General features: G+C 41.3%; 1 protein-coding gene across 3 annotated transcripts in view; it reads right to left on the reverse strand.

Annotated features, from left to right (window-relative positions):
• Egflam (EGF like, fibronectin type III and laminin G domains) overlaps positions 1–12,226 on the reverse strand; it is a 237,431-nt gene that overhangs the window by 177,429 nt on the left and 47,776 nt on the right. The gene's annotated exons all lie outside the window — the stretch shown is intronic.

Here is a 12,226-nt window from a genome sequence, read left to right on the forward strand (position 1 = left end):
AATACACTGTATATATTCTTAGTGGTTAATTGCTGTACAAGATGCGGACTTGAGATCCTATTTACAAACACCATTAGAACAAATCATTCTAATGAATTTATTTTTTAAAAATGTATTTAGAAAATGAGTCTGGAGGGCTGGCCAGATAGCTCAGTGGAATTTTTTTTTTTTTTTTGTGGCAGAAGTAGGGATTGAACTCAGGCCCTGGCGTTTGCCAGGCAAGCGCTTATTCTACTGAGTCATCTCCCCAGCCCCAGCTTGGTAGATTAAAGTGCCTGCTTAGGCATTGTACAGGGGACAGGAGCTTGATCCCCTGGGTCCTAAAATAATTAAATTATGATGTCACATTAAACAAAGAAAAGTGTATTCAATTGTCACCAATACTAAATAGCCACCAGAGAGTCATTTGAAAAATAACTGAAGTCTTTTGGGGTTCTATTTATTATAATATAAAAACATGCTGGCATTTCCTCGATATTAACAAAAGCCCAAGTAGTAGGTCACTTACATGAGGGACAAGTAAGAGTTAACAGCTAAATACAGAAATAACACTCATACCTCATCAACAACTGTTACAAATGGTGACAATTTTGTCACATAAAAGAAAACTAGTTGTGACGAACAATAGCCTTTAAAACTAGTGCAATGCATTTATAAAGTATGCTCTGAAGTGGGGTTCCTGTATACCAAAAGCTGCTCTTTGGAAGTGATAACTGACTCTAAAGGGTGGAGGGTTTTTTTTCCCCAATAAGAGAATTGTGTTCCTGAGATTTCTTCTCTTGCAGGGCTCTTGAAACTGTAGTAGGTTGTTTATTTATTTATTTTTCATCAGAAAGTTCAGAATAATTAGGTCAATTTCTTATGGTAATTTTAGTTAATAGAATTTTTCAACTTCCTGAGCAAAATTCATCCTTGATTCAATTATGTTTGTAATCCAATTCATAAAAACCCTGAAAATGCAAACCAAAATATCATCTGTGACAGAAATATATTGCTAGCTCTTCAGTTATTTGATTTTCATGGAGTGAACGGAGAGATATTCATTGACGCAATGAGAAGTACCAGGACTAACTAAAGCTAGCCTGGAAATTCTGACGAGGTAAACAAAAACCATATTTCTATCCTTGTGAAGCTCACCCTCACCACCTTTACTAAAGTAGCATTATGAGCCTGTGGCCCCCAAACCACACCTGCTAGAGCCACTTGCAAGGTGGTGTCCTTAAGGCAGTGGTGGGAATGTGGTTTCAGACAGAAAGCAGTGTTTGTTCCAGTTCACTGGGGTTAGATGAATCCTCAAACACTCAGGAGCAGCAGGTAGCATCTTCCAGGGTCCTACCCACCAGCTTCAAGTGCAGGGCGATCGTGCAATCATGCTGCCCGTTGAGATCTGCCGTGCCAGAGAGTAGTCCATTGCAGAGTGGGAAGATGGAGAGAGGCTGGCAAGTAACCTGACTCCTCATGTGCCTGTGAGTGTGCCCAAGTGGGGACAGGGTGAGGGCTGGGGCACCACAGGGCCAGGGGCTGGTTTGTTTGTGTTGTCTACTCTTCAAGTGATAACCGAAGGCCTCCAAGAAATTGCAATTTAACCTAGTTTTTTTTTTTTTTTTTTTTTTTTTTTTTTTTTTAGTGTATTTAGTATAGGGTCTACAAGGTCTCACTATACAGATCAGACTTGCAGTGATTCTCCTGTTTTCAGCCTCCCAAGCACTGGGATTACAGGCATGCGCCACTATGCCCAGTCTCAATTACCCTCTCAGCATGCCCTGGGGGCAGGGCTGGCATGACACGCCGAGGATGGAACCCCAGTCCCTGCATCTGCCTAAGCAGGTGCTTCAGTCTGCTGAGTTATCTGGCTAGCCCTACACCTATTCTTTCAGGTTTCTGTGAGGATATTGTGTATTTGTCATAGCAAAAGGAAAGGAATGTTGTTTCTGTATGTTGGCTTTTTTCTGATTTATAGACTCTGATACAAATGACATAAAGGCTCTAGAGCTCCATGCACAGACGTCAGGAGCAGGTCTTCATCTGCACTTCTCCTTACACTGCTCTATGAACTGGGCTCAGCTGCTTGCGAGAGGATGGCCCAGAAAGCCCCAGGCGCAGCTGCTGGCTACAGGTGTCTGCAGTGCTTGCTAAGCAGCATCCTGCAAGTTCAAGAAGCTACACATGCAAGAGATGGGAGAAACAATGATAGCATTAAAAGGTTGTCAAACTATTGCAGTGGCAAGCAGAAGCCCAACATTACAGCTCAGCAATACCCAGCTCCAGCTACGCTAGAGGAGGTTAATTCAAATGAGGGCCTTGCCGCACCTGCTCAGGGCAGAAGCTTGCACATGTGGAATGTCTCCACTGGTTCAGCTGACTTCCTAGCATGCAGTCCAAGAAAGCAAGTGAGCAGGTGGTAGATTTCTATTCACCAACCTCCTGCTACCACACATACACATGCACCATGCACATGTACACACATGCACATAAACACATATACATGTAAGCACGTACATATACACCATATATACATTCCTCCCCAATGTTTAAAAAGCTCTTCCATTTTAAGAAAGTTTGCTGTTCCAGAACGGGAAATCAACTGACCTAGGATCATTCACTGACTGGGAGGGCAAGGAAACATAGACTTAGCCTTGGCAAAAGCATGGGCACAGAAGAAGGCAGTGCGGAAGATTTAAACCTAGGAGATTTACTTCATCTAAACTCGGACTTCTCAAACTTTGGGGAGCATCAGAATCGCCTGGAAGATGTCACAACTGAATGTCGGGCCCCACCTTAAGTTTCTACTTCAGCAAGTCAGAAAATGTAAGGTTTTGCATTTCTTACAAGTTCTCAGGAGATGCTAATTCCTGAAGCACTGCTCCAGGTATCATCTCTGATTTTAATGATGGGAAAATTAAAACTCAAAGAATCTAAGACTCTTAGGTGAACTCACAGTAATCAGTAAAGAACAGAATCCAGGACCTGGATTTACAGAGTCCTCGGCCAGGTGCATGTGCAACCCAGCATGTACTTTCACATTTCACATAGCGCTGTGGCTTTTAGTTCACCCTGGCCCTCCAGCTGCACACTGGCTGCCAACCCTTTTTGTCACTTTGACATATGTCACAGGTCAGTCCTTGTACATCACACTAGTAATGATTCCCAAGTGGGGAGGATGACTCTGCGGAACATAGCAAAATTTCTCAAGTACACTGTTATAAAAGTTAGACAGAGCTGTCCAGATGCTCCATAGGTACACCTGCTACTAGCTGTGCCCTAGTGTGAATCTGACTCTTCCAGGTGATGGCGTCCATCCTTTTGGTGTCCCTGGTCTCCTCCCAAATGGCTCTTATCCATTGTGTTTTACACACTTGACTGGGCATCTCAGCCTTGAGAGCTCACAAATGGCTCAAATGACAAATGTGCCAGACTAGATCCCCACCCACACCCTACACACAGCCTCCTCCAGCCCAGATGCTTGGGTGGGTCATTATGTCCTCTTTTCTTTCGTGTTCTAAATTAACTCTGTGTTACTCCCAATGGCCCACAGAATGTAAGCTCCATGAAGGCAGAGCTTTCAGTGTTCTCCTGTTATCCTGGGCACTTGCAACAACCTCTGGCACACAGTAGGAATTCTGCAATCTTTGCTGCCTGATGAGCTGAATAAGTCTTACCTGCCTTGCTCCTCTATCATGATCTTATCCAGCATCCCATCATGCTGTACTGAGGTTTGTAACTAGCTACAAGCCTGAATCTGCTCTTCCAGGTGGCTGCAACATCAGATTCCCAGGGACAAGTGTAGAACCTTTTCTCCGCCACCAGGTCCATGTCTTGGTTCAAACTTCAGATCATTTGCCACAGTCCAGAGATCTTCTGAGACTGGCCTTGTGGTTGCATTATTTCTACTTTAAGGGTCCAAAGAATGCTTACACCAGAGACCCCTGATAACCCACAGTTGAGGGTCTGTGGAAAGAAACAAACTCTGAACAGGGCTCCTTCCAAAGAAAGGCAGGAAGAGGCACTGGGGAAGGGACAAGGAACATATCCTTAAGATGAGTTCTCCTTGTTCCATGGTCCTGAAGCCATGACCACATAGACACTACTTATCAGGACTAGAGATCTTGTCTACAGTCACCTACCTCCTTAAAAGGTCTCTCATGTCCTCAGGAGAGACAGCCTGTTCTCACAGAAGGCAGCACTTCCAGAAGACCTGCAACTCCAACTAGATAAGGAGTCTATGGGGGTTATTGTGAAAGTAATGAGAAGCATTTAGGGGAAAGACAGGACCACAATTGGAACACTTCTGCAGGCAGAATCCATGGGTGAATGTTTGCATTTCTGGGCAAAGCTCTGAAGATGAGGACAGTTGCACAGCCTCAAAGTGTCTCACCAAAACATTTATGAATTATTATGGTAGTTTTAATGTGTCTACAAACTCAATGATTTTCTTCCCTCCAGGAGGTAAAGCTTAGTATCACTGTAATAAAAATCATAAGCTGGGTAATTTTAAAACAGCAGAAATGTCTTCTTGCACTTCTACAGGCTGAGAGGTCCGAGATCAAGGCATTGGCAGACCAGTGTCTGGTGAGGGTCTCTTTCTGGTTTATAGATGGCACCTTCTTAATGTATCTTCATATAATGGAAAGGGAAGCTCATTATCTTCATATAATGGAAAGGGAAGCTCTGGTCTCTCCAGCACTCTATAAAGGCACTGAAACTATTCATGAAGACTCTACTCACAGGACTTAATCACTCTCCAAAGACTCTACCTTTGAGTACTATCCCGTTGAGGATCAGGTGTCACCATGTGCATTTTGAGGTCTCATAAACATTCAGTCCACGTGGAGTTGAAATCTCTTCCCTGGAGTGGGGAGCTAGATTTAGCAACTCCCTTCTAAAGGAGAAACTATGAAAAGGGAGAAATAGAAACTTCACAGCAGAGAAAGCTGGAAGACATCACTTGGAGCAGCTGACCAAAGTTATCATCCCCAGTGATGACCCACATCTATGTCATGTGTCTGCTAATCTAATGACATGGGAGGAGCCCAGTGGCACTCAGATTCTTGTCAAATATACATAGCCTTGGTGTAATGACGAGAAAACACAGAAACATCTAAGCTGAGTGACGTTTGATAAAAATCATTGACCCATAGTTTTCAAAGGAGTGAAGATCATGAAAAACAAGAGAATAACTGAGCATTTGCTGCAGATTGGAAAAATTAAGTTATAACAACAAAATTCAATGTTTTTACCTGGGTTAGCTCCTTGAATAGGTAAATGTATTGGGGGAAACTAGCAGAATTTGAATAAGGACTGTGCTTTAGTTTATAGTATTATATGATCAATTTCTTAGCTTTGATAAGTATTTTCTACATCTAATATAAGCTATTTACATCAGAGGAAGCTGAATGGAAGAGATTTGCAATTCTACACTATCAGTCTTGGACTTGTAGTGATCTTCCTGTTTCCAGCCTCCCCAGCCCTGGGTTTACAGGTGTGTGCCACCACCCCCAGGCTGTCACTAGCTCAGTGTGCTCAGGGGTGGAGCCAACGTGGCATGTGGTGGTGTGGATTGAACCCCAGTCTCTGCGCTTGCCTAAGTAGAGGTTTAGTCCACTGAGCTATCTCACTGGCCCGTAAGTCTGTATAAATCTAAAATTACCCCAAAATAAAATGACTGCAGATAAAAAATAGAGTCCTTTTTGTTGTCATAATTCCAATGGGAAAACCACTTCCTCAGGTGGGAGGATGGTTCCAGGCCTGAAAAACTGACAAGAGAAAGCCGATCCCTTCCCAAAGCTCCCACTTACAAAAAACAAACAACCACACTAACTCTTTCCTTTTGTCTCCTAATTAGGATCAGGTTTCTCTCCTGCTCCTTCCTGCCAATGCCAGGTTCTGTCAACAATTGGCCACACACCTGGTAAGGGGGTGTCTAGTCTATGCCTGCCTTAGGTAGCCTCTTCTCCTTTCTTTGTGCAGAGCCAGACTCAAGCTTCTGCAGTGCTCCTGTCTAATGGCAGCAGGAAGTATTTTGCCAAGCCTCCTCTGGGATTCCCTCCCGTGAAGCTCCTGAGTTAAGAGTATATGATGTTTAATTATTAATAAACTATATATAATTACAAGAGGCTTAAAATGTCCTGTCTTTCAGGGAATAAAAATTAATAGCTATTTAAAAATAGAAAAAAAAAATCAACTACTTCCAGTTTCCCCCAGAGCCAGAAGTTGTAAACAGTAGGCTCATAGTTCTAATGTACAAACTTGCTAAAGGTAGTAACAGCAGTAACCTACTGGCCACCATCTCTGAGCTCTGTCTGGAATTTTACAAAGACAGTTCACGTCCTCTAAATCCATAGGCTAAGTTTGAGAAAATAAAAACTAGGTTTTCCTTCTGGGAAGAAATATCCCCCACAAGACTGGGCATGAAGGATGATGAGAAGGTATCTGTTTTGGTGACTGGAAGCTTGTGGTATACTAGCTGCTAAATATTTTGAATCTTCTGCTGTCAGTCAGGGCACAATAGGTTATACTTCTGTGACAAATTCTGCCAAGTTCAGCGGCTTACATAGTATGGATTTCTCATACATTCTATAAAGTCAAGGTCATTGAAGGTTGGCTGCAGTGTCCTCCACACGTGACCCATGATGGAATCAGCCTGGTGCAGAGGCTTCTCTGAAGTAGACCATGAGCTTCGCTCTCCAAGCTTCTTCTCAGTAGCAACACAAGTCACTACCACTCACCTTTCATTGAATGGAGATAGTGACATGGTGTCACCCGAGTTCAGCTGATTACCCTTGTGGTTTAACAATAGCATGATGCCAATATTTGAAGAAAAACTGTCCTTTGGATGGCCACTCAGATTTCATATCAAACACAGAAAAATAAGGGAGACCTTGCAGGAGATGTAACACCTGGAGGCTGTCTCAAGGTTCCTCTGCAACCCGAGTATTTCCTGTCAACAAACTGTAATCATCACACTTGTCCTATTCAGGGACCAAAGATAGGCAGGGAGGCTAGAACTATTAGGCATTTATAATAATCCATTGCCCATGTCCTCACAATCACATAGTGTCCTGGCTCTGCTGGCCTCTCTCTTGAAGTAATAGACTTAAAATACCCTTCAACTATAATTAAAACACCATGGTATTGGCATAGGCATAGACAGGCAGATCAATAGAAGAGAACAGATAGCCCTAGAATGTATAAAAATGTAATTTATGATAAGAAAGCCATCTTGGATCAATGCAGAATGAAAGAATTATTCAACAGATGACATTAGGACAGTTGGTTAGCAAATTAGAAGAGAAAAATCAATCTCTGGCCTTAACTCATACTACACACTGATATAACTTTAATTCCAGTTGGATTAAAGAATTAGAGAAATAAGAATTTGTAAATCCATAAAAGTAGAAGATTCTCCCCATTTGCCCTTATCCACTTCAGAATAATTATTTAAGTTTTTATTAATACAAGAAATGATATGCAAAATTAACAGGTTACATGACAAACTTCTTAAACAATTCCTGTCAAGACAACCACTGAAATTAAAATACTTCCTGAGGACAAATATCTACAGACAGACTAAAGATTAATACCATTTAACATATAAAGACTCATACAAAATAGAATATAAGCACTCTATCATTTCTGGGGGGAAAGGGGACAAAGAGCATAAACATACAAATTATTTTCTTAGAAAAGATGAAATTTAATTAAAGAAAAATGTTCAAAACATATGATTAAAGAAGTACAACTTATTGCAACATGGAGGGCCACTGCTCATCTATAAATTAAGTTTTAACAATGATAAAGCCCAGGTCTGAAGAGTGTTTTAATGCATTTTTATTAAGGGTTTTTAACTCAGTAATTGGTACTGAACAATGATTCTTAAATCCATACTAACCAGCTCTCATAGTCTAAAATCTCAAATTTATCTTCCAGGAATAATTTCAGATATGGAAACAAATATCTTAGAACCATTGTTCATTTTCATGTATTTATAATATGGAAAAATTAAAATAGAATGAATCCAGTCAAGAATGTTGAAGTGAATTATGGTAACATACATGCTTGATGACTTATTTTTGAAATGAAACATCAAAAATTCATAATGACTTTTAGAAATGTTATTATACAATAGCAGTTGGGAAAATAATTCTGTTTTATGCACATAAGCAAAAGTTATCTACAAAATGAGTGTTTCAAACAACACAAAGTTACACAAAGAAAAATCCTGAAGGGAATAAATAAGAAAAAGTTTCATTGTGGTTGACTGAAAAATGATTGCATTAGTGACTCATTGTGGAAACAAAGTACCAGACAGACAGCTGAAAGGAGGCCAAGTTTAATTTGGCTCACGGTTGGGAGGTCCCAGTTCATGGTAAGCTGGCTCCAAGGCGGAAACACCACAGGGCGAGGCTGTAGTAGGTCAAAGCTGATTAGTTCACCTCTGCAGGAGTCTCCTAACCCAGTCAAAGTGACAATTAAACTTATCCATCACAGTGATGGATTTGTCTCTCTCCTTTCCCATACACATTTCCTCTAAAAAATAACCCATGTACCATTTTAATGGCAAAGGATCTTAATAACTGGCAATAGCTGAGTGTTGAGAGGTTCTGCTGTCATGTTGGTCATAGCATAGCTCAAGTCCCAAGTAACTGCAACTAAAGGCAGAAGGACAAGGTCCAGTATGTATTAGATGCCAGATACAGTCACACTTATCCACTATATTAGTCTTATCACAAAGTGTTACTATTCCTATTTTATAAATAAAAGTGTGAGACACAGGGAGATTAATATTTTCAAAATTACACAGTTGATGAATACCCGGTGGAACTATTACTTGAACCATGCAACAGGTTGATTCCAAGGTTAACATTTATTACCACACTATAAAAGTTCATTTCATTTAACTAGGCCATCAACCCTACTAAAAATCATTATTATTACTTTACAGATAAAACACTGAGGTTTTGAGATGTTAAGTGACCATGATTATAGGTTAAGAAGACCAGAGTCTGTAAGTGAACTCAGGAGACCCCCGCCCATTCCTTGCCACTGGATTCAATTGCATTGATCAATATATGGTCCACGTAGATCTTGTACTGCTCTCATTTTCCCTCTTGTCTTAAGGGCTACACACTCAGGGATTCAACTTGATTGTTCAAACATCTTTTGAACAATCAGCATGATGATGGAAGTCATTGATAATGCATACCTGAAAACCGCTGAAAGATTAGATCTTATGCAGTTTCACCATAAATGATAAATATGAGATAAGCATGTTAATTGGCTTGATGTAGCCAGTCTACAGTGTATACTAGTTCAAATCATAATGTTTTACACTGTAACTATATATAATTTCTGTCAATTAAAAAAGCTAAGTGGCTTCCACATGCAAGGTGGGACAGATGCACAGTTACAAGTGGGAGAGAAAAAGACCAGGAGCCAGGCAAAGGGAAATCAGAAGGCAGAGGAGACTCAAAAGGGATATGTCAACCACAACTTCTGGCCACCCTTAGAAGGCGTCTCCCCAGACCTGGCTGCATTACAAGCTTTTTTTCCCATGTAGCCCATCACACCTCAGAAGTTCTCCCACATGAGCAGCCTTTGTGAGAAGGAGTTCATTGGCCAAATTGCTTCAAAATGACAGATCGGACACAAGGCCTGCAAGACTGAGGTCCTCAGGAAGGGTCTGGTTCCTATGTGTATAACTTGGTGCTACGTCTGACAACCATTTACAAATTCAAGCTGAAAATGTAGATGGTTATGGCCTCCATGTTTATGCTAAGGTACTGGAGAAAAATACCCATTTTTTTCTCTTTAGTTGGTAATGCACAACACTCAGAGATTCCTAGAGAAGGACATAATAGAATGAAGAAGACAGGCAGGAAGAAAGAAATTCTATCTCATGGCCAAGGGAAATAGTTTTATATGAAAATAACTAGAGGGGCCGGGGAGATGGCTCAGTGGAATAAGCACTTCCCTGGGCCTGAGTTCAATCCCCAGTTCTGAAAAAAAGAAAGAAAAAAAGAAAGAAAGAAAGAAAGAAAGAAAGAAAGAAAGAAAGAAAGAAAGAAAGAAAGAAAGAAGGAGCTAGAGTACAATGACAACAGACACTTTTTTGAGCCCTTATATAATGCATAGGGCTTTTTAATTTAATTCAGATAACAAATGCATATGAGTCATTTAATCCTTACACCAACCATAGCTGTAGTTGTTATCATCCTAACCATTCCCATTGTACAGTGGTATCAAGTGGTAAGGCTTGTAAGTGAAAAACACTTATAAGTTGATTCTTGGACCCCAGAACCCGTATCTCTGAATCGCTTTGCTGATCCAAAGAAAGTAAAACCGAGGAGCCAAGCAGTGGCTCACAGTGGGTAAGTGGAGAGAAGGAAAGATAGCACTATTTGGTGATTTGGGGGAATGAGGGATAAGTATCAGTTATGAACAGGGATGAAGTACCATATACTGCTGATGCTTTGTGTCTTGCTAGAGCATCTGGCAATGATATTAAGGACCTGAAACTCCCCTCTAGGGCCCAGCAGAACCATCTGTATCACAATCAAGACCACTATCTTCTATGCTGGCATTGGGAATTACTGGGTAAGGTGGGGTTATTACATTTATTAAGATGTAGGCAGGCTTGAGTTTCCCTTCTCATCTCCCAAGTAATTGAGCTTACTGTTCTGAATCAGATTATCTCCTAGTACTACTAAAACAGAAGAAGGACGATCAGGTGAAGGAATCAAGCACAAAGCTGAAATCCAAGCCTTCTCAGACCACCAGCTAGCCAAGCTGGACTGTAGCACCCACACCTTGTAGCACAAACCCAGGGTTCTTGAGTCGGAGCTTTTGGTCACATGCTCCAAGCTGTTCTTTATCTGGTGCTGAGTACACACAGCCAGGCACCAGGGGCTTGTTCAACAGAGGGTACACTGGGCTTAAAAAACCCAGAAAGTGAGGGTGAGGGCAGGGCAATCCACACCACAGGCTACTGAGGCCAGAACATAGTGTCAGTGTCTTTTGCTCCTTGAATTTCTCTTTCTTACTAGTTCTCCTGATTGGCTTAAAATAATGAACATGTCATGGGCCAGGCAATCAGGAAATATTTTCATTACTGTTAAAGGACCTGATTTGAATAGATTGTCAATTTAAGTCAGCAATGCAATATCATTGAACACAAAGTTGGCAAGAGATGTACATCAGCACATCATTATGTAATACGTCTGCACTACAGATAGTAAGTGGAAGGAATCTCAAGGGCACAGCTCAGCTGGACCTGGCAGTGCACAACTGTAGTCCCAGCTACTCAGAAGGTTGAGGAAAGGGGATTATAAATTCAAGACCAGCCTAGTAAATTTATTGAGAACTGGAGGGCCGGCCAGATAGCTTAGCAGATTAAAGCACCTGCTTAGGCAGACACAGGGACCAGAATTTGATCCCCAGCAAGCCATGCTGGCCCTGTCTCTGAGGAGCACTGAGACAGCAATTCAATTGAGACTGGGTGAGGTAGTGCACACCTATGATCCTTGCACTTAGGAGGCTGAAAACAGAAGGACCACCACAAGTCCATTCTGTGTAGCAAAACCTTGTAGACATTGTACTAAATACATTTAAGAAAAAGACTGGAAATATAGCTCAGTGCCCCTCAATTTGATGCCTTGTGTACACACACACACACACACACACACACACAGACACACACGGACACACATGCAGAGATAATAACAAAAATGTATCACAAAACACCATAAAATCAATGACACAAAAATGTAGCAAAATAAGTGATGAGTGTTGAGCATTTCGTTATGTTTGCATAGTTTTAATAATGGCTGTAGTTAACCCTAGCTCACAAAATTCCTGCAAATCTAACAATTAGCTCTGGTGAGCCAGTGGGAACTAGATTTAACACACCAGTGTGCCTGATCTCAAGGGGCTACCACCTTTGCATTTTCATTCCCTATGTGTTCAGGGTCACTATGTACTGCTGGATGCTGCACGCTTCTGTGCACACCCTGCTGAAGCCTTAGAGGTAGTAAGTAAAACAGGGCCCATCCCTGTTCTGCATTCCAGGGCCTTTCTTCTAATCCTCCCCTCTGACACCTAGAGTCAATCACCATCACCACCAACATCATGATCATCTTATTGCCCCCTTTTTGTTGAATAACTAATTTATGTTTAGGATTCTTTGCATTTAACCTTTGGCATAAGTCTTTAAGATACACATATCTTTGTT

This window comes from Octodon degus, unplaced genomic scaffold (assembly GCF_000260255.1).
Source record: "Octodon degus isolate 3935 unplaced genomic scaffold, OctDeg1.0 scaffold00002, whole genome shotgun sequence".
Classification (NCBI taxonomy): domain Eukaryota; kingdom Metazoa; phylum Chordata; class Mammalia; order Rodentia; family Octodontidae; genus Octodon; species Octodon degus.